This window comes from Quercus robur, chromosome 4, assembly GCF_932294415.1.
Source record: "Quercus robur chromosome 4, dhQueRobu3.1, whole genome shotgun sequence".
Classification (NCBI taxonomy): domain Eukaryota; kingdom Viridiplantae; phylum Streptophyta; class Magnoliopsida; order Fagales; family Fagaceae; genus Quercus; species Quercus robur.
The window spans coordinates 17,176,211-17,200,504 of NC_065537.1; the positions used below are offsets into that span (position 1 = coordinate 17,176,211).

General features: G+C 35.6%; 1 long non-coding RNA gene across 1 annotated transcript; it reads left to right on the forward strand.

Moving 5' to 3' along the window:
- Positions 1–111: 111 nt before the first annotated feature.
- On the forward strand, positions 112–9,322 carry LOC126720708 (uncharacterized). Its single transcript, XR_007653613.1, has 2 exons — positions 112–848; positions 8,014–9,322. It is a non-coding gene; the product is annotated as an uncharacterized LOC126720708 (long non-coding RNA).
- The last annotated feature ends 14,972 nt before the right edge of the window (positions 9,323–24,294 follow it).

Sequence of the window (24,294 nt, forward strand, 5' to 3'; positions counted from 1 at the left end):
TGCCTCAGTTAAGGGCAAAAAGGCAATTGCACGTGCAAGGGTATCACTAGAAGCTTCAGCTAGTGCCGAAAAAGATAAGGCCATTTCTTCTTTATCTCATAAGTATTCTAACATCCAGAAACTTTACTCTTTGAATATTCCACAAAGTAGAGTCCAGACAAGTTATGTTCAGCCAAGCCAAGGTGGGGAATCAAAGCAAAAGGATGAAGAAAGCTCAAGCCCGAGAGCTCTTGCTGAGTTTCAATTCACAAGTGGCTCTTTGGAAGAAATGGGTTATAAGCATGGAAGGGATCATGGGAATAATAGGCATGGTGCTAGCGGAGATTCTTGCGAATTCAACTCAGGTGATGGGCTGGATCAGCGACAAGCTCCATCCAATTGTGGTGTTCAGTCTTCATGGGTTGCCGCAGGGAATGGAGATGGGTGTGATGTAGCACAGCATCATGATGTGTCTGAGAGGGGGCCAAATGAAGGAGATGCGAAAGCGGATCGGATGGAGTTGGAAGGAGGAGGTGAAATCCCTACCACAGGTTGATGTATGCTCCTCTCATGAACACCGATTCCTAATGAATATCATAATATGGAATTGTAGGGGCGTTCTGAAGCCCACATTTCAGAGTCATGTTAGGGAGTTGGTGCGTAACCATGATCCGGCGATTTTAGTTCTGATGGAAACAAAAATTGGGAGTGAAAGAGCCAGAGAGATATCAAGCAGGCTTCCTTTTGATGGGGCAGCTCATACAAATACCATCGGTTACGCAGGTGGTCTTTGGATGCTGTGGAAATCTGACAGGGTGGAGGTTTCTACTTTAGCTAGTACGGAGTAGGAAATTCATGCCGTTGTTAAGGTAATGAACTCTAACTCTAGCTGGTTATTTACTGCAATTTATGCTAGTCCGAGGTCTGCCAAAAGGCACATATTGTGGGATAATTTAAATAAAGTTGCGGAACTTCATAATATGCCTTGGGTAGTAGCGGGTGATTTCAATGAACCTCTTCTAGATGAGGACAAATATGGTGGTAGGGTAGTCAGTGTAAATAGGTCTCTATTATTCAAAGAATGTCTAGATAATTGTGGCATGATTGATATCGGTTTTTCTGGTCCTCGTTTTACTTGGACTAATAAAAGAGAAGTGCAAGCCCTTATTCAGGAAAGGATAGACAGGTTTTTTATCAATGCAAGTTGGTGTCTTTTATACCCGGATGCTAAGGTGGTTCATCTGACAAGATGCAATTCAGATCATTGCCCGGTAATGCTTGATATGCTCCCAACAGGGCACATGGGGAGAAAGAGACTTTTTAAGTTTCAAACCTGTTGGCTGACAGATCCTACTTTCCCTAAGATTGTGTCTCAAGCGTGGAGAATGCCTAATGAGCTTGAGGAGGCCATAGATAACTTTACAAAGGAGGCGTCAGCTTGGAATAAGCTTCATTTTGGAAATATCTTCTCCAAGAAGAAGAATATAATGGCTAGATTGAATGGCATACAAAGGGCAGTTTCTGTTAAGCCATCAACGTTCCTTCTCAATCTTGAAAAGCAGTTACTGGAGGAGTTTGATACGATTCTGAGGCAAGAAGAGGAATTTTGGGCTTTGAAATCCCGAGTTAATTGGCTGATTCAAGGTGATCGCAATACCGCCTTCTACCATGTCTCCACTCTGGTTAGAAGGAAATGGAATAAGATTTCAGCAATCAAAGATGCAATGGGGGAATGGCTATATGAAGAAAATAGAATCAAGGAGTTTATTCGAGATGGTTTTAGCAAAGTTTATACAACTTCTCTCCCTAGTGTCTCTAGATCATATCCTACAATTTCTCAGTGGCAAGTCAGGTTATCGAAGGAGGAAATGAGGAGCCTTAGTGGGGGTGTGACAGAGGAAGAGATAAAAGCAGGCTTGTGGTCACTAAAAGCTTTCAAAGCTCCAGGTCCAGATGGGTTGCACGCTGGGTCTTTTCAAAGATTTTGGTTGGTTGTTGGTAACTCAGTCATGGAAGAGGTGAAGAGGGTCTTTACAGAAAGGAAAGTTCCAAGCTACCTGAATAAGACTCATATTGCTCTTATTCCTAAAATTCAAGGCCCTGAGACTTTGGGTAACTATAGGCCTATAAGCTTATGCAACACAGTCTATAAGATTATCACCAAGATAATAGTTAATAGATTGAGACCGTATTTGGATAAGCTCATATCTCCGCACCAGGCAACCTTTGTTCCAGGGAGGAAGGGGATGGACAATGTAATTATAGCCCAAGAAGTCATTCACTCCATTCGCAAGAAAAAAGGAAGAGTGGGGTATAAGGCTTTGAAGATTGATTTGGAGAAAGCGTATGACAAGCTTGAATGGAGTTTTATCAAGGACATGCTTTTTAGGTATAATCTCCCAGGGGATCTTATTGAAATTATAATGAGTTGTATTTCGACGGTCTCAACGTCTATTATGGTTAACGGAGATTCCTTAGTGCCGATATAACCGTCAAGGGGAATAAGGCAAGGAGATCCGCTATCTCCATACTTGTTTATTATGTGTATGGACTACCTTGGGCAGCTCATTGAGGAGAAATGCATGAGAAAGGTTTGGCAACCAGTTAAGGCCTCTCAGAGTGGACCAGCATTCTCCCATCTATTCTTTGCAGATGACCTTGTTCTTTTTGCCAAAGCGGATTATATCAATTGTTCAGCCATTAGGGATGCGCTTGATGAGTTCTGCTGCTTATCGGGCCAAACAGTCAGCGAAGCAAAATCAAGGGTCTACTTCTCACCAAATGTTGATAGGGATACTAGAGAATCACTATGTGACATCCTTGGATTTGCATCCACTCCGAATCTTGGAAAATATCTAGGGATTCCTATTAAACACTCAGGCGCTTCCTCCCAAGACTATAATTTCATTTTGGATAGGGTTAAGCAAAAGCTTGTGGGTTGGAAGGTGAATTTGTTGTCTTTGGCTGGCCGAGCTGTGCTCATTCAATCTTCCTTAGCAACTATTCCATCCTATGTGATGCAATGTGCTCATTTACCGGGGAAAATTCTTGATGGTTTAGATCGGGTTAATCGGAATTTCTTGTGGGGTTCCTCAGAGATAATCAAGAAGATCCATTGGATTGGATGGCAAAAGGTGACAAGAACTAAGGATGAAGGTGGTCTTGGGCTTCAAACGAAAAAAGGGAAGGAATATTGCTCTTCTTGCAAAACTGAATTGGCGATTAAACACTGAAAAAGATGCCCCTTGGGCTAAAGTTTTAAGAGCCAAGTATGGCAATAGCAGAAGGGTAAATGCTCCTAATGTTGATAGGCTTCCTTGCTCTCGTGTATGGGCAGCCATTAAAAAAGGTAGGGAGGTTTTCACCAAAGGAAGTATGTGGATGCTGGGAAGGGATAGTAAGCTGAATTTTTGGTATGGTAATTGGACAAAGTTGGGTCCGCTCCGGCAGCTCATTCAAGGCCCCCTTCCTAGAGAAGCTCCCAGTTGGGAAGTGAAGGATGTAATCATTGACACAGGGTGGGATTGGAGCCGTATGCCTTTTGTTTTTCCACCGGAAATTAAATTAATGCTCCAAGCAACCCCGATTCCATTAATAGGAAGGGGTGGTGATAAGATAGCATGGATGCACAATCCTAGAGGGGACTTTGACTTAAAGAGTGCTTATAAACTTGCCATGGGGGTTGATATGAATGTGGGGTTCGATGCTAGCTGGATTTGGAAGTTGATGACATTGCCACGAATCAAAACCTTCTTATGGCAGTGTGCTCATGAGAGCATCGGGGTGAAGACTTGCCTTTTGCGAAGGGGAGTGATTAATGATGGTTGCTGCCCCATTTGTCATCAAGAAGCTGAAACAATTTTACATGCTTTAAGGGATTGTGATCAGGCTAAGAATGTTTGGAGGCAGCTGGGAGTGCAGTCTTCAAACCATGAATTTTGGTTGCCAAATTTGCAGGAGTGGTTGAACAATAATGCGAAGTCAAGGGACAATCATGCTGGTGCACACATTCCATGGAAAACGGTTTTCTCCTTTGCTGTTTGGAACATATGGAAGGGAAGGAATGGTTGTGTCTTTGATAGAAAGAATCCAAACCCGAAGCTGGCCATGGAGATAGTGAATCAAGCGGTGGAGTTTGTGTTCTGCGCTTCATCCCCTAGATGCTTGACACGCACTATCATAAAGAGGGTTAGATGGGAGAGACCGCCGAAAGGATGGGTTAAACTCAACACGAATGGGGCTGCAAAGGAAAATCCAGGTCTGGCGGGTTGTGGTGGAGTGGTGAGGGATGAGAGTGGCAAATGGCTTGCTGGATTTTCAAAGCGGATAGGAATATCCACCAGCTTTGTAGCTGAATTATGGGGGCTTAGGGAGGGGCTTATTTTATGCAGTGACTTAAATGCTCCTTTTCTTGTAGTGGAACTTGATGCTAAAGCTGTTGTGGACTGCTTTCTCAACCCAAGCTATCACAATAATGTTATCTCACCCATTTTGGATGACTGCAGACAACTAATGCATCGATTTCGTCAAATTCAAGTTAGGCATTGTTATCGCCAAGCCAACCGGTGTGCGGATATGCTAGCGAGAATGAGCACTGACCAGGAGCATGATTTTATTTCCTTTGATTGTCCGCATGTGGACATTAGAAACATTGTAGATGAGGACTCTGCTGGGTTATTTGTAAGCAGAGCTTGCTCTGTATCTGCTGGTTTTGTTTAGTTTTTTTTAATGAAGTACGTTTCTAACCAAAAAATATATTAACCAAGAAAGAAAAAATAGCAGGAAAAAAAAAAAAAAACCGACATGTTAGAGTGAAGTCCAACGTAAGAGATATTTTTGGAATCATCTCATGAGCTTCTACCTCTTTTTTTTATTTTTTGGTAAAAAGATGATATATTAAAAACGAACTACGGAACTACAACTGACTCAGGACAAAGCCTGTTCAAAAAACACCATTGAGGTCATCCTCAAAAACTTTCCTTATGTCCACAGGCGGACATTCAAAATAGATAAAATCAGAGTTTTTTCCCGCAGCCACTTTTGCTAGCACATTAGCACAGTGGTTTGATTGACGATAACAATGGTTAAATTTGATCCAGCTGAACCTTCAGATTAAGTGCTTGCAATCTTTCAAAACAGGGGAGACTATCAAGGCCAGCTCAACAATTTTGGGGGCCTTAAGCGAAAATTTTAAGTGGATTCTTTTTTTAACTTTAAAGTCTAAATTTGTACAAATAAAAATTAATTTATTACATGGTTCAATAAATTAGTATCACTATAATACAAATGAGTTGATATAATACACATCAAATAATTAATTGGTGTGATAATTTATTATAATTGATAAAGTAAGAATTTGCATTAAAAAAAAATGTGATAACTTGTTAATTAGTGTGGGGTCGTGTGGGGGCCAGCTTAGTTTAGGCCTTGTGATGTGTTGGGACTTGTGGACAAGACTGCACAATGCTATGTGCACTGTGCAATCTTGTCCTATTAAGTTGTGTACACTATTCTACATTTTAAAATACAATGTGGCTATTTTAATGCATTTTATTGACCAATAAAAGTACATAAAATATTTTTTTTGTAATTAAAATATATAGATAAATATAATATATATATATATATATATTTTTTTTTACAAGTGGGGCCCTTTTTTTATTTGGGGGCCTTAGGCAATTGCATCAATTGCTTATATGGTTCAGCCGGCCCTGGAGACTATGTTATTTTCATAATGAATATTCTGTAAGGCATCTACTAAGGCCTTTGCATCTACCTCAACAACAAGAGCAGATATATTTAAATTGCTGCACATCATTAGCTCGTCCCTAAGACCCCATAACTTGGCCACAAAGCTTGTAGTTATCCCAATCCGGCTAGAAAAACCTGCAAGCCATCCACCATGCTCATCTCTCACGATACCCCCACACCCCGCTAAACCTGGATTACCCGAGGCAGCTCCATCAGTATTCAGCTTACACCAACCTTCTGGTGGTCTCTCCCAATGCACTCTCTTGATAATACTTCGAGTAGGATCTCTGGGGGAAGACACACAATACATAAACTCCAAAGTTTGTTGAATTATCTCTGCAGCCAGCCTTGGATTTTGGCTCTTCCTGTTGAACACAGCATTGTTCCTACATTTCCATAAATTCCAAAGAGCAAAGGGGTAAACCATATTCCACGGGGGATTTCCAGGATTATAGCTACTGCTAGCCTTTCCATTCACATTGAGCCACTCTTGCAGGTTAGTCAGCCAGAAGCCTTGATTCGTCATTTTCACTCCTAGTTGAAGCCAAACAGCCTTGACCTGTGAGCAATCTCTGAGCGCATGCAGAATTGTTTCAGGATCTCTTTGACAAATTGGACAAATGTCCTCATCCACCACACCCCTTCGCCCCAAGCACTGCTTCACCCCAATGCTTTCATGTGCACATCTCCACAAAAATGTTTTGATACAAGGCAGTGTTTTTGATTTCCATATCCAACTGGCAGTAAAAGTTTAGCTAGGGGCAGAACCCCCTGCTAGATTATAGGCGCTCTTCAACTCGAAATTACCTTTTGGATTATCTACCCATGCTAATTTGTCGCTGCCTCTACCTGTCATTGAAACCAGGGTAGCTTGGATCATCAAGCTAATGTCTTCAGGAAGATCAAAAGGAATTTTGGACCAATCCCAACCCGTGTCCACCAGAACATCCATGACTTCACAATGAGCTACTTCGTGAGTTAAGGGACCTTGTATCAGATTACGAATAGGCCCTCTCTTCGACCCATTCCCTTGCCAAAAACTCAAATTGTTGTCTCTACCAATCATCCACATATTGCCCTTAGTGAACACCTCTCTTCCTCTTTTAATTGTTGTCCAAACCTACGAACAAGGGAGCCTATCAGCACTAATAGCCCTTTCTCTCCGCTAGTTGCAATATTTATGCTTCAGGACTTTAACCCGTAGAGCTTCCTTTTCTGTAGACAGCCTCCAATTAAGCTTGGCAAGCAAGGAGATGTTCCTTCCCTTCGTTGTTTGCAGTCCGAGGCCTCCTTCATCTTTTGGTTTTGTCACCTTTTGCCACCCCACCCAATGGATCTTCTTGGCAGCTTCGGAAGTTCCCCAAAGGAAATTGTGATTCACCCGATCGATTCCTTCAAGAATTTTCAAGCTAAGGAAGCTTGAATTAGAACAGAATTTTCCCCGATCTACCTCTTAGTTCTCTCTATTTGGGGGAGAAAATTTTTTTATAGGTTTGGGGAGAAAATACTTAGGTTTCATCATTTATTTTCCTTCCTTTTCACCTAACCAAACACATTCTAAAAAAATTTTCCTTTCTACTTTCTCTCTAAAATTTTTCATCCATCTTATTTCACCTCTAAACAAATATACCCGTTAAGGTTGTAACTTGCTTGTTTATTATAATTATATATTCTCATAATTAAATATTTGGCAAAGTCCTATTTCTTTCGTTTTTTTTTTTTTTTTTAGGCGAAAACATTACTTTGGTTCCTATATTTTGACAACAGTCAATTTGGTCCTTCTTATTTTCAACATGCAGTCAATTTGGTCCCTACACTTAATTTACTAATGAAAAATGCCTACATAGCAAACAGTTTGAGAAATGATATGTCCATAACATTTTCATAGCATTTTTACAACAAATCTTAAGTGGCAAGTTGTTACTAGTTGTTATTGTTGTGGCAAAAAACAATAATCTTAGTGCTAGGTTCAAATTTGAACTAATAATAACTTACCACCTGTGATTTGTTGTAAAAATATTATAAAAATGTTGTGGACATTGTATCTCTCAAACAATTTATACACGGTTGATATGTTTAATATTAAAAAAATTAAATGAGATGATGACGTATCTAAATTTTATTTGCCATGTCAGTAATTAGTTGGCAAAAAAGGCCCCATCATCTTTTACAAATATATTTATTTTCTTTTCTTTTTTTACTCTCTTTTTTTTTTCTTTTAACTTTCTTTAATTTAAACGTAATTTTCACATAATTCTCTGACAATTTTCTTCATTGTTCCAGCAAATAACAATTGAACGTGCATATAGCTATTTCACCCGGTGGAGACCATGATTTGGAAACCACTCTTTCTCAATAATTGTGAGTTATTGTATTGTGTTGTATTGTATACCCACAAGCAACCAAGGCCCACTAGAAACCCATACAGAGACTCACAAACACAAAACCCCCAAACCTAGAGTCTGCAGTGTTAACCAAACAGAAAGGACATGTACCTGATCTCAGGAGATGTTTTCAAGTGCACGACAAAGGTGGAGTTCTTGTACATGTCGTTTGGGGTTTGGTCCGAAATGATGAAGATGTTGGAGATGAGGTTGAGAAATCGGTGGCGATGGAGCTCCATCAGTGGGCGTCAAATCCAGAAACTTGAATAGAGCAATGGTTCGAGACCATTTTGAATTAGAATTGGAGGTCCACTAAAGGGCTAGATTTGGATCCGCATGGGAGAGGAGGGATAAGGAGGAGAAATCCCAAGAAGGTCAGTTTCTAAGGCATGAGATCCGGATCTGGCATAGTTGTGGTATTTGATGGTGGGGTTTTTCTTTCTAATTTTGTTTGAGTGAGTGGTTTGGAGAGAGGGAGAGAACCCATAAAGGAATTGATTGTGCTATCTAGAGAGATAATCGTGGCGGTGAGTGCGGTTCTTGTGGAAGAGAGGTGGCACAAGAACTAGAGGTTAAGGGTGTGTTTGTTTTGGGTGAAAATAACTTCCGGAAATGCTTTTCCGTATTTACGGGTGTTTGGTTGCGCATGGAAAATGCATTTTCCGGAAATGCATTTCAGTTATATTGTGTTGGGAGTGTAAATTGATTTCCATTTCTATTTTACCTTCAAATACTATTTTTCGGAAAACAGAGAGAGCGAGAGCTGAGTGAGAGGGAGAGAGGAAGAAGAGCCGCGCGTAGAGAGAGAGAGAGGAAGAGAGAGAGAAAGAACGATCTCGCACCGTTGCGCTGTCGATTGCAATCTCGCCTTCGAATGGATTGCGAAGCACCGCACCACGCCGATCGCGAAGCACCGCACCGCACCTTCGCTCCTTTCTCTCTTCCTTCTTCTCTCAATTTGGCCGGATTTGATGATTTTTTTTTTCTGGGTTTTGTCTGTGTTTCTGTATTGAGGAATGAATGATATTGTAATATTTGTTTGGCAACCGAGAAACTGTGAGAAAATGTGACCGGATTTGATGATTTTTTTTTTCTGGGTTTTGTTTGTGTTTCTGTATTGAGGAATGAATGATATTATATATTTGTTTGGCAACCGAGAAAATGTGAGAAAATGTGAGCAACAAGTAGAAAATGTGTTTTCTATGGTATTTTCAAGAATACAACCAAACACCAGAAAATATTTTTTGGTAAATTTTTTGAAATGCAACCAAACACATGAAAACATTTTCCTTTCCAGAAAATAGCATTTCCGGAAAATGGAATATTTTCCGGAAATGCTTTTACACGAACCAAACACAGCCTAAGTGAGGAGTAGGAGATTTGGAGAGACAGAGGGCTGTCCTGGGTTTGGGGAAAGAACAATGAAGAATGTTATGGGTTTGGTAAGAAGAACAGTGAACCATGTGGGAAAATAAAATGAATTTTTAAAGAAATCATAGGAAAATTGAAGGAAAAAATTGGAAAGGAAAAGAAATATATTTATAAAGGCTGCTGTTTTTGTTTTTGTTTTTTTAACTAAGCACTGACATAAGCACTAACATGGTTCATAAAATTTAGACACATCATTGTCTCATTTTATTTTTTAATGTTAGTCATGCCAATCGAATAAATCATTTGCCACGTAAGTATTTCTTGGTAGTGAGTTAACGGTAGAGACTAAATTGACTATAATTTGAAAATAACGGAAACTAAATTAAATGCTACCAAAATATAGGGACCAAATTGACTGTAACACTAAAATATAGAGACCAACTATGTAAGAAACATGTTTTACCTCTTAAGTTCCTTTGGAATGAGAGAAATGAATGGAAATCAATCTAATAGAATTGATCTTTCAAGAATATTGCATTTGTTCTCTTATTTGAAATGGTTATAAGGGATGATCATTTTATCCCATTACTCTCAAAATAATAATAATCTTTATTTTAATAAAATTGACATGAAATATTGATTTTATTCCTATTTAAAAAAAAAAATGGAACGTAAATAAAATACTAAGAGCTCTAGCATCCGAGATGCAAAAAAATGTTTATTTTACATCCTCAAAACATACTTTACCTATTTTATCATTCAATTTTACAATTCATCCAACATCTTAGTTTCTATTTTTACATATAACTCATTAAAATAATATAAATGTATGTTTGGATTGCATTTTAAGCCTTTAGTTTTGCATCTGCGTTTCATTTTTGTGGGTCCCATGTACTGTTCACGGGACCTACAAGTACTGAATTTGGCAAAATCAACTTTAAAAATGGGTCTCATGGCACTATTCGCACATTTAAATATTATTTTACTATAATGTTTTCAGTTTTCAACAATAAGCGATATCCAAACAGACCCTAAACTATACTAACAAATAATATAAAAAATTTGGTTTTTCTCTCTTCTCTTCTATTTCTTTTTCCTCTCTACCATTTTGTCTCTGTTTTCTCGTTAATTTATTTTTATTTATTATTATTATTATTTTTTTTTACATCTTTGTGAACTGTTGGTTCTCATATATGAGAACCAACTATTCACAGTTAATAAAAATAAATAGAGAGACCCACCTCCAGATGTGGGTGGGTCTGGAGGTGGGTTTTGACTTGTTTAGTTGCTAAAGTAGCAAGCGGAGGGTTTTTACACCCCAATGCTGGTACTCTAATAAAATTAATTGAATATTTCATTTATAGACTCCTAAGCATACTATAAAAAACTACATCATATTGCATTCCATTTTGTTCTCTCTATTACTCTTCATTTGATTATTTTATAGTGTCCCAAAAATGGTTTAAATGATTCTACGACCTTTTTTTTAATTATTATTTTTATTTATAAATCTGATAATACGAGCTGTTTGCCTAAAAATTAGTAAAAAGCATACAGGTTTTTATACAATGAAATCTAAAACTAGCGAAGGAATGGGACATGTGGCTTGATGTTACATAAACAATAACATAGTTTTTTTTTTGAGAAACTGTGTAGGTGACAAGAAAGATAAGTTCAAATCGCTAAACGAATTTTAAAATAAAAAAAAGCAGGAAAAGTTCCAAAACTTTGGTAGCAAATCTGAAGAAATTAAAGTAACTGTTAAACAAAAAAGACGTACCTACTGTGATCGCTTTGGTCGGAGGAGGACGAGGCTCGATGATTGCATCAACTGGTAAACAATAGTATGACCCATAAGTGTTTACGCAGCGGGGTCTCGAAGAGTTATTCCAGGCAGCCAAACACATTTTGGAATCTATGCATTCGTTAATATCTGACATATATAATGAAAAACACAGCTTTAGAACAATTTGAGCAACAAAACTGAAAGCCACATTGACAATCATCCAAAAACAATCATTTTAAACATGTAAGTTTGATTTACCCAAAAAAAAAAATTGGAAGTTCATTATTATTAGAGCTTACATTTTTTGGCTGATCTAGACAATCCTTTGAAAGTTTCAACTCCTTTTTTTTTTTTTTTTTTTTTTTTTTTTTTTTTTTTTTTTAATAATAATTTGATAATTAGAGTGATTTGAAAATTTCAACCTTTTTTTTTTTTTTGGTAAACAAAATTTCAACCTTTACTACCTTATGAAATATCAAAATTAAAATTCATATATTGATTTTATGATACTTAAAATTTATAGACTCAGAGAAGCAGTTTACCTGTACATCCTTGAGGAAGATATGGATTTCCTTCGAAGCCGGATTTGCTAAAACATGTAAAGGTAGAAGATTTACTTGAACATGTATAGGATGATGAGTTATAAATTGATGATTGGTTATTTCCCGTAACAAGAGGGAACGAGGTTGTACTTATACCCAATCTAATACCACAGGAACTTGGGACATATTTTGGATTTTAAAGGGGTCTATTAAATTGGCTTCGAACCACATCTGTTCTGCTAAGAATGCATACTTGCAACCTATGGTGGGGATCCCTTGTTTATTGACTCTATAGTTGCGTTAAACAGGTGGAGATTTGAAGGGATCGAGGTATGGCAACAGTTGGTAGTGTGGTGCTTTTCTCACAAACAGACATGCAGCCACCAACAATTGTACCATCTGGGGATGTCAATGACGCGAAATTGTCACAACCCACAGCAAGAAATTTGTTTGCGAATTGCGGGAACACAAAAGGGCTTGGTGCTAAATCCACACTTGCTTGTGTCTTAGTACCATTTGCACACATCCAAAAAATTGGATAGTTGACACGAACTGTGCCATGTTGTAATGAAATATTTAGCACCTCCAGTTTGTAGCTCTTCATGAAAGGTTTGGGAGATGAGGCCACAGCACTTTGATTGTTGCAATCTATCGCAAACCAATCGTTGATGTAGCAACCAGCTCCTATTCCAAATTAAAGGGTATGGAATATCAACGTCCCCACATTGTGCTTGACATGAGCCCTTCGCTATACCTGCTCCTTTTACCACCGTATTAATTGATCCCAATAACAAAAGTATCTGAAACACAGTTCGCACCATCTCTCTCTCTCTCTCTCTATGATAATAATGATGAATGTGAGTGTGAATCATCAATGCCAAGCCAATACTTTTTATACTAGGAAGTAAGTACAAATAATGAAAGCTGACAAATTCATATATATATATATATATATTTCTTTGCAGGTTGCCAAGGAGGACGAAGTATAATTAATGCGTGCTTTATTTTTTATTATTTTTGATGAGCATGCTTTATTTCTAATATTTTAAGGTTGCAACTTGCTCTAGGACCGCATAATTTTTTACAAATTTTTACCACTTTGTGATGTTAGTATTTGATTGATAAAGAAAAAAATGATGAGCTCATGTGTAAGTGATAATTAACCACTTACAATATGTCACGTCAGAGTTATAACAAAAAAATTTATGGAAAAATTTGTGATCCTAAACTATTATTGTTTATAATTAAATACTTTCTTGCTTCAAAAAAAAAAAAATTAAATACTTTCTCATAAATATCTGACAAAGTCCTATTTCTTTCATTTGTTAATTGAGAGATGCTACGTCTACAACTTTTTTACAACAAATCACAGGTAGTTAGTTGTTATTAGTTCAAATTTGAAACTAACACTAATATTACTTTTTTGCCCTAAAAATAACAACAAGTAACAACTTGCCACTTAGGATTTGTTGTAAAAATATTGTAGACATATCATTTCTCTTGTTAATTTTCTTTTTAAATGAATTTGATAGTTGAGTTAGGTCAAATTATTATTATCTTTTCTTCTATACTAACTAGCCGTAAGCCTTTTCTTAAAAATAAAAAAAAAATAAAAAAAATAAAAAAAAAACTAGTAGTAAACACTGCTGTCAATAAATCTATATAAATTTTCTTTTTCTATTGAATCAGTGGCGGCTCTATACATTTCATTTAGGGTGGTCACAAAAAAATTTAAATCACCACAATAAAATTATGGTTCAAAATAAAATTTGAGATGAAATTATGGTTCAAAATAAAATTTGACTTCATGGATTAAGGTAGGGGTTTGAATATGCCTCACTTAAAGAAGAAATTTTGTTGAATATGCAAGTAATAATGAAAAATGAAAGAAAAAAGAAGTTCTGATTCTAAGTTATATTCATTGTTAATGATTTGAAGTAAAATGGTTCAAAGTGAACTAATTCAGTTGAATTGAATCTAAGAAAGGTAATTTGAAGTAAACTAAAGCAGATTAAGCCTAGACTATCATTCTAACACTAAAGTGACTAAGTTGATTCAAAGCAAACGTAATTTATATCAAAAGCTAGCCCCATAAACCACGTCTTCTAATCTGTACTATATATACTTAATAATGGAAGCCTTGTAATAAATTTTGCAAAACACCTGGTGTGCCATATCTACAACATCTACCCACTTTTTTTCCCCCACTTTATTATTGTACCTTTTATCTCTTTCATTTGTTGACTTCTTAGTTCAACCATTCATTTACTCCAACCGTTATCTTCCTAAAATTTTCAATTTCATTTCCTTTATGCATCCTTAAATTTTACATTTCATTCCCTTTATACATTCTTAAATTTTCTCCTTTATATCATCTTAGTTAAATTCGATCTTTTTACTTTGTCCAACCTTTCATCTACTTCGACCCTCTCTCTTTTATCTTATTTTTCATATAAATTTTGTATAACTTCACTTCCCCCTTCTCTCACCTACTTTTTCCAACTTTTATCCACAACAAAAAAGGACAATACTCCCTTTATTTCATTAGTATTGTTCCTCTCTTGATGGATTTTTTAAAATTTTTTCTACCACTTTTTCCGCCACGGATGGTTCTTTTTTTGTTATTGTTGATTTAATTTTTTTTTTAATCACATTTGTTTTTAGGTGTTTCAACTCATGCCTTTAGCCTTTTTTTTTCTTTTTTTTTTTTTTTTTTTTTTTTTTTTTTTCTATATTACTTCAATTTAATTTGAGTTTGGGTTAATAATTAGTTTTTTTGGAAGTGAAAATTTAAGTTCTTTTAGTAATCCATTTAGATGTTGAACTATGAGGTTTTGTAGGTTTTTATTTTTTATTTTATCCTTTTGGATGAAGAAATTTGTAACTTTTGTAGAGAATGTACTCTTAATAATTTTTTTTTTTTTAATATTTAACAATGATGAAATTCCAATTGCAAAAGCCAAAATATGTCACTTATCCAATTATTTTCAATTGACTAACCATTGTTTTTTTTTTTTTTTTGAATAAGTGTCATTCTTATTCCATTCCCTTATTTGGATGTTTTAATGGATTGATTGAAATGTCCATTCCTTTATTTGAAAGTTTAAGTTGGGGGGAATGGAATGATTAGGAGGAAGCAATCATTCTTCTCTATTATTTCAAAATCTCAAATTTTCATTTCCGTCAAATTGGGAGGAATTGAGCATAATGAAGTTAGATTTAATGAATTATTTACTAAAACTCCCAAAATATCCCAATATACTCAGCCATTCATTTTAAAATAGGGGTCTAATAGTAATGTTGTTTTAAAATGATTCATTCATTTCCCTCCATGTTACACCCAAATAAAGTTATTTATCTTCCATGCCTTTCAATTCATTTATTTTAAAACATCCAATCAAGATTACTTAATTCCATTCCTTTCCATTCTTTTCCATTTCCTATCCCTTACTTAAATACATTCCATTCCATTTCATTCATTTATGAACATTCTATCATTCCTTTCTATTCCTTTATGAACGCTGAAATGAAACTTAAGACTTGAATTTCTAAAACTCAAGATGCTACTTAACTGATATGTTTGCTTTATGCCACATAACGAAATTGTTAGTAAAAATTGCCCAAAGCGCAAAAAATCCTAATAAATGTTAATATAGTTTTTCTTTAATAAATAATAAGAGTAGAATTAAATTAAGGTGTTAATTCATTCCATTGTAGTGCTTATTATTATGTTTGCCATTTTATTGTTATATATGTATTTAAACATATGTTTAAACATATAATCAATTCTAAGTCAATTTTTCTCAATTCTGCTCCTTATAAGGTTTGATCTATCATATGTTAAAGAAGGAAATTTATGAATCAAAATTTATTATATGAATAGTGTTTATGTTAAACAAAGACTAGAAACTCGGAATCCTTATAAGGGTTGCTAGAATGGGTGAAGATACTAACATGTGCAATATTATGAAGTTCGAAAATCCGAACTTGATGAGATACTCTAAGTTTTATAACATCTTTCCTCCATCCACACGAAAAACACCTTCATTATGTGAATATGCTAAGTGAATGCTTGGAGAACAATTCAACACATAAAGGATATACAATAATATACAAAACTAAAGGTTAATAGGTAAATACATTGAACAAATAGATTTCATTTTTTTTTTCAAAAATAATAGATCATTTAATTGTAAGAAATATAAATAAGTTATACAACAATGCATTCCAAAAAGAATTAATTGAATCATATTGCATGAAAGAGAGGAAAATAATTAGTTTAATATAATAATAATAATAATACAAACTGTTACAGTAAATGCTATTGAGAGATTTAACAATTGTTGCTATTCCGGCTCTCAACATCCTAAATTTTGAAGGGTACAGTTCTGTATTCAAGATAAAATATTACAAATGCTAGACATTTAAACTATGCTTTAAATCTGACAAATAAATCTCAGAATTTAGGATGATGAGAATGGTAGAAAATCGTAATACATATGAAATCATGTATCAATAAGGAAAGAATGATAGAAATAAGACTTACAACTGCCAAATAAATCTCCAAAAATATAGTAATCAAAGCAATAATCTCAATTCATAGCGAACAAACGAGAATCTTCCTATAACCAAATGAGTATGCTAAAATTAAGGTAGCAAGCGATCGAAAGATGTTTAACAAACTTGCGTAGAGTTCAAATTTCTGTTTTTTCATATCCACCCAATTCCATAGTTATTGGCCTATAATACACAATAGTATCAGATCCCAATAAATATTTTATCACTCGAACACAGATGCCTACGACTAGTGCTTATACAACAATTTTTTTTATTATTATATAGAATTTAGTAAATTTATTAGAAAAATAGGGCCTACTCAATTTCATTTAAAACTTCATTTTAATCTATGATTTGGTCATTTTCAATTTTAATAACTGATACTTTTTCCCTATACAATGCCATTATAGAAGAATCATGGTTGCACTATATGAAGGTCATCCCTTCCTATTGCCCATCTTGTGGTCGTGTATTGTCGGGAATATAGTTATGTTTGTAATGTATTGCTATGTGTATGTTTAAACATAAACAGATGGTCCAAGCCATATTAATTTTTCTCTACTACAATGTTTAGAATTTTCTATGAATAATATGAGACACAATAATTCAAAATTTGTACCATTGCAAACCAGAATTTCATTCTTTAATTAGTTGCCACAATTTCAAATACTAAAAGAAGAAAATCCCAAGTACAGAGATTTACTTTCACCATACCACAATTTACAACTGTGCACTAGCCCTACCAGTGATTTATTTTATAATTTTTTACATAAAAAAATAGGAAAAAAAAAAAAAAAACAAAACAAAATGTTCAACTAACTTATTGAAAAAATATCATGATACATCAATTAGCACTACTAGGTCAAGCAATATTGCCTTTGGGAATAAAACTCTGATGTCTCTGAAAGTTTAACTTCATCTCAAACTTATTGCAACTCCTCATTTTCATTAACTTGTATTTCAACAATTTAATTTCTTGAAACATCTACTCTGATAGATTCATACTCGCCTTTGCCAAATCTTCTTTAGCAGAAGGATTTCCCAAGCCATTTGCTGCTCCATCTCATTCACTTTTCTCCCACAACTTCTGATCAATATGAGAGCTCAGCTCTGCTTTTTGTTCATTATTATACTTTTGCAACAAAATCAGAACCTCTAGAATTGCTCCAGTAATCATTTCATGCCACTAGTGAGTAGTATGATTCCTCCAATTCATGGAAAATCAAAATGGAAAGTTAAATAGTTAAACTTAGAATTTATTTAAACTAAGCAAAAATAAATAAATAAATAAATAAAATGCAAGACTACAAAATAGAGAAAAACATGAGATACTTTTGGAGAATACATGTATATACCTAGAAAGATATTTCGATCAACTCACCAATTTATTTCATTTATTTACCTATAAATATGAAAATATTTCTCTCCAACCAATTTCTTCTTAAATTTTCCATTTCAATTCCTTTATGCATCTTTAAATTTTCCATTTCATTCCCTTTATGCATTCTTAATTTTTCTCCTTTATATTTTCTTAATTAAATTCTTTATTTTTTTCCAACTTTTCATCTTCTTTAATCCTGTTTATCTATCTTAATTTTCATTTAAATTTTGTATAACTTCCCTTTCTACCTCTTTAACCTACTTTTTCCAACTTCTATCCACAATGAAAAAAGATGATACTCTCTTTATTTCTTCAATATTGTTTCTCTTTTGATGAATTTTTTTTTTTTTAATTTTTCTACCCATGACTTTAAAAACCGAACTGGTCCGGCCAGTTCAACCGGGAATTAGACATTAATTTGGTCTAGTTATTCATAAAAATCGAAAATAACTAGTAACCAGAGGTTCAACCAAAAAAATTGAGAACCAGTATGGTTGAACTAGTTTTGCAACAGTTTTGTAAAGTGGGTGAAATAGATTCGAAACTAAAAATTTTGCATCAAAGATCTTTCTTTTTTTCCCTTAGATTTGCATCTACCAGCGATGACTGAGGGCTTTGGTGAACATGGCATCAAAGCCAGCTTCTTGGAGTGGTCAAAATTCCTAACCTTGCCGAGAGAGAGAGAGAGAGAGAGAGATCTTCATTCTTTCATAGAGAGATAGAAAGAGAGAGAGAGGATGGTTGAAAATCTTTGTTTAGACCCGGCAATTTCTCTTTCCTATCTCATTTTTTCTCTTTCTTTTCTCTCTCTTCCTTCTCTCTTTCTCATCCCCTCTCTCTCTCTTGCCATTGTCAAGCTTCTCTCTTTCTCACTGAATCACCAAGCCCACTTTTCTCTTCGAATCACCAAGCCAGATCGGAGCTCACACGTTGAGTCCGTGCAGATCGTCGGTGCCGTGGGGGTTATGGTTTTGCCGTGGGTGGTTTTTAAAGTGGGTTTTGCTGTGGGTTTTGCAGATCGTTGATGTGGTGGTTTTGCCATGGGGGTTATGGTTTTGCTGTGGGTTTCTGGGTTCGGCTTTGTGTGTATGTGTGTGTTGTGTTTTTTTTTTTTGGTGGTTCTTGTAGTGGCTGTTTCTCATGGTTGTTGGTTGTGATTTTTGGTGTTTTTTTTTTTTTTTTTTTTTTTTTTTTTTTTTTTCTTTCTCTTGGTGGTTTTTGTGGTGGTTGCTTCTTGCGGTGGTTGTTGTTGGTGGTGGGTTTGGTGGTTTTTTTAATGGGTTTTGGTGGTTGGCATGGCGGTGGCGTGGTGGTTGCTAGCTAGTGGCGTGGTGGGTTTGCTGGGATGTGAGTGATAGTGGTTTTACGGTGGTGGTGATGTTTTAGACCCAGAGAGACCTTGCTATTTGTGTTTTTTTTTTTTTTCTTCTTATCTGTTCTTGTGCCAAAGGTTAAGGGAGAGAGATGAAAAGGAAAAGAGAGAGAAAGAAATAGTAAAAAAAATAATAAAAAAGAATATTTAAATAAACAAGGGAAAAAAATAGAATTTTGGAATGTTGGGGGTGTATTGTAAAATGGTATGGTATAATTGATAAAGTAGCTTTTTGGGATGGTAAAATAAGATGAGATATGGCATCCGGATGGAGATGCTCAGATACATTTGGCATACAGGCCCAAAAAGTCCTAGCAACGGGAAGGCTAAATTTTTTTTGACATATAGCTACAGTACCATCTCAAATGTAAGATGGTACTGTAGCTGAATGGGATAAAAAAAAAAAAATTTAATACTCTCAAATTGTTTTAACTCGGCAATTTCTCTCTCCTCTCTCATTTTTTCTCTTTCTTTTCTCTCTCTTCCTTCTCTCTTTCTCATCCCCTCTCTCTCTGTCGCCATTGTCAAGCTTCTCTCTTTCTTACTAAATCACCAAGCCCACTTTTCTCTCCGAATCACCAAGCCAGATCGGAGCTCACGCCGAATCGGAGCTCACATGTTGAGTCCGTGCAGATCGTCAATGCCGTGGGGGTTATGGTTTTACCGTGGGTGGTTTTTAAAGTGAGTTTTACAGATCGCTGATATGGTGAGTTTGCCGTGGGGGTTATGGTTTTGCCGTGGTTTCTGGGTTCAGCTTTATGTGTGTGTGTGTGTGTGTTTCTCTCTCTCTCTCTCTCTTTGTTGGTTCTTGTAGTGGCTGTTTCTCGTGGTTGTTGGTTGTGATTTTTGGTGGTTTCTTTGTGTTTTTTTTTTTCTCATGGTGGTTTTTGTGTTGGCTGTTTCTTGCGGTGGTTGTTGTTGGTGGTGGGTTTGGTGGTTTTTTAATGGGTTTTGGTGGTTGACATGGCGGTGGTGTGGTGGGTTTGTTGGGATGTGAGTGACAGTGGTTTTACGGTGGTGGTGATGTTTTAGACCCAGAGAGACTTGCTGGTTGTTGTTGTTGTTGTTTTTTTTTTTTTTTTTTTTTTTTTTAATTTTTTTTTATCTGTTCTTGTGATAGAGGTTGAGGGAGAGAGACGAAAAGGAAAAGAGAGAGAAAGAAATAGTAAAAAAATAATATTTAAATAAACTGGGAAAAAAATAGAATTTTGGGATGCTGGGTGTATTGTAAAATAGTATGGTATAATTGATAAAGAGCATTAGTGTAAACTCCAGATATCCTATATTTTTTGCATCAAACCACCAAATACATGCATTACCCGGATGTGTATTTGCTAAATTTTTTACAATCCTGCTATATTAGAGCAATTACATTAGATGGTGGAAAATTTTGCAAAATAGAAAAAGGTAGTCCTTTTACACATTTTGGCCCAAAAAAGCACCCACATCAGTGGGTGTAAAATTATGCATTTATGCACAATTGCTACAGTAACCGTGCATATATGCACGGTTATTGTAGCATGTGTATTTAATATTTTATTGTTTTTTCTCTCTCCTCTCTGTATTGACTCTCACCTCCCTCTCTTTCTCATTTCATCCGAGACTCAGGCACACAGCTCTCCCTTTCTCTCATCTCATCAATCTGGCCTGCTCTAGCTTCCACCAATCATCGAGGAGCAAGTCGAGTCCGTCGCCTACAAGATTGAGCAAGCCGAGTCGCTGGACAAGTCCGTTGCCTACAACATGAACGGAGTTCTCCGACAGAGAAACCTGAGACTTTGTTCTGAGCGCTGAGGAGTAGAAATTAGACCACCACGTTGACGAAGACGAAGACTTAGATGCCGAGGAGCAATTCTCTCTTTCTCTTATCTCATCAATCTTTGGAGTTTTTTGGTGTTTTTTTTACTGGGTTTGTCTCTCTTCTTCTTCTTCTTCTTCTTTTTTTTCTTTTTTTTTACTGGTTCTTTGGAATTCCGGTGTGATCGGAGGCCAGAGGCGTCGATCTTGAGAGAGATGGTGGCTATGTGGGTTGTGTTGGGTCTCTGAGAGAGATGAAAGTGTTAAGGAAATGAATATTTTTTTTGAATAAATGTGTATAATAGTTAAGGAAATGAAAATTTTATTTGAATAAATGTGTATAATAGTTAAGGAAATAAAAATTTTATTTGAATAAATGTGTATAAAAGACAAACTGATGTGGGTGTTTTGTAAAAATGGGTGTGTAAAATAGAAAAAGTAGGTTTTAGATGTGTAAAATGCAAATTTTTTTGCATCAACTGATGTAATTGCTCTTACACTTCTACTTTTACACTTTACTGTTCACAGATTGTAAAATTATATATCATATTTTATAACTCACTTTGACTCTCTCTCGTCTCAAGGCACTCCCCTCTCTTCTCCCTCTTTTGAAGCTTCTCTCCCTTTCTCTCTCTTTATTGTCGAGTCTCACTCACTCTAGTTGAAGGTGTTATTTCTAGTTGAAGGTGGCGGCAGCAATAGCGATGATGGAGATGGGAATTAATGGCTTGGTTTTGCTGTTGTGGGTTGTTTTTGGTCATGCGTTTGCTGTCGTAGTTCGGTTTTGTCATGAGTCTGCCGTTGTGGGTGGGTTTTATTCATGGGTCTACTGCCGTGGGTGGGTTTTGTCAAGGGTTTGCCGTTGTGGATGGGTTTTGGTTGTGGGTCTTTTTGGTTGTGGGTTTGCTGCCATAAGTCGGTTTTTGTCATAGGTTATTGGTAGTTATAGGTTGTTTTGGGTCATGGGCAATGGGCTGTTGATCGGTGGCGGTGGTGGGTTTGCTGATCGATGGTAGTGATGGGTTTGCTAATCAGTGGTGGTGGTGGTGTGAATGTGAGTGAAGGGTTTTTTCTAGTTTGGAGATGGGTTTAGTGATCGGTGGTAGTGGCTTGATGGTGGTGGTTGGGTGGTTGTGTTGAGTTAATTTGGGTATAGGTGGTGGTTGTGTTGTTGATGGCTTTTTTGCTATAGTGGCGGTGGGTTTTTGCTGTAGTGGCAATAGGTTGTGTTTGGATTGGATGGTTGGGTTTTTTGACTGGTTGTATGAGTTTGAGAGGAAGAGAGAGGTGGGTGGTGGTGGCTGGTTTTTTTCTTTTTTAATGGTGGTGGCTGGATTTTTTTATTTTTGGGCATAAATGCACTTTTAGTCCCTACCTTATGCACTTTTTCCATTTTGGTCCCTACATTTTATTTTTATCACTTTTAGTCCCTAAACTAATTAACACTTAACATTTTAGTCCTTACCGTCAACCAACTAACAGAAAAAGTTAAGGTGGCAAACGGAACACCCTATTAGCTGACGTGGCACTAATGTGGTGATTAAAATATGCCACATCAGCATTTTAAATTTTTATAAAAAGCCATGTTAGATAATTTAAACCAAAAAAGAAAATAAATTTAAAAAAAAAACTTAAAATTATTTTTTTAATAAGAAAATAAGAACTTGTTCTTTGTTCTTCATGTTCTTCCCAAATCCAAGAAATAAACCCAGCACCCATAACCCAACTACCACAACCCAACCACCATCACAGTCAATCCCACCCAATCAACTCACAAAATAAAAACTAGAAAAATAAAACCCAGAAAACCAAAAAAATGAAACCTAGAAAACCCAGAAAAATGAAACCCAAAAAATCCAGAAACCTAGAAAAATAAAGCCCAGAAACTAGAAACATGAAACCCAGAAAACTAGAAAAATAAAACTAGAAATCCAGAAAAATAAAACCCAAGAAAACTAATCAATCCCACCATTGTTGGTGATGACGGAGGGTGAAAAATAAGGCTGATTGTGTGGCAACGCATGTGAAGGAGAGGCCGGTGATTTCTGGGTTTTGTTTGTGTGATCTACAGCCCGATGAGGTGACGGCAAGGTGGAGGAGAGGCCGGTGGTTTGGTGGTTTAGCCACGTATTCTAGAGAGAGGAAGAGAGGCTAGAGTGAAAGTGAGAGTGAGAGTGAATGATGAAGGGAGGAGAGGCGGCTGCATTAGAGAGGAAGAACTTAAAATTATTTTTTTAATTTATAGTTCTAAAGGAATAGCTATGTTAGAGGTGCTGGGTTTATTTCTTGGATCTGGGAAGAACATGAAGAACAAGATCTTATTTTCTTATTAAAAAAATAATTTTAAGTTTTGTTTTTTAATTTATTTTCTTTTTTGGTTTAAATTGTCTGATATGGCTTTTTATAAAAAATTAAAATGCTGACGTGGCATATAAAAATTCCAAATAATATTTTTTAATAATATTTTAATCGCCACATCAATGCCACATCAGCGCCACGTTAGATAATAGGGTGTTTTGTCTGCCATCTCAGCTTTTTCTGTTAGTTGGCTAAGGGTAAGGACTTAAATGTCACGCGTTAATTAGTTTAGAGACTAAAAGTGATAAAAATAAAATGTAGGGACCAAAATGGAAAAAATGAAAAATATAGGGACTAAAAGTGCATTTATGCCTTTTTTTTTTTTTTTAATGGTGGTAGCTAGGTTATTTATTTATTTATTTATGGGGGTGGTGTTCTCTCAAACACATAAATGGTGAGGAAGAGAGAACACAGAAATAGGTTCTGTGTTTGGTTGCTAGAGAGAGAGAGAAATAATAAAGAAAGATTAAAAAAATAATATTTAAATAAAATAATAAAAGAATAGAGTTTGGGATGTTGGATATACTGTAAAATGATATGGTATAATAGATAAAATAGTTTTTGAAATAGTAAAATAAAATAGTTTGAAGATACTGGATGATAATGTTCTTAGGAGCCAAGTTTTAGGAACTATGCCAAATTCTTACCCTAAATGTAATAATTTGGTAGAGGGAGGCACCCCATAGCTTTGTTTGATCCTTAGTAGGAAATACTAAATTAAATTTCTTTTCAAACAAATCTTACTGAACTTTTAAATCGTTATATTCATAAATTAATAATAGAGCAGGCTTCTAATAGTATTTTTTTTTTTTTTTGGTGTGGGGGGGGGGGGTGGGGTGGGGGGTGGGGGGAACTATATACTTTTAATGAAACTTGCTTAAAAATTTAAAGTATTTAGGTTGTTATAAAGTACTCAAATAATACAATAGATGTGTATTCATTCCTCTCACATGAATAGTAGATTCAAGAGTATTATATAATTTTTCATTTTAGAAGTACTCAACAACTTTTTTTTT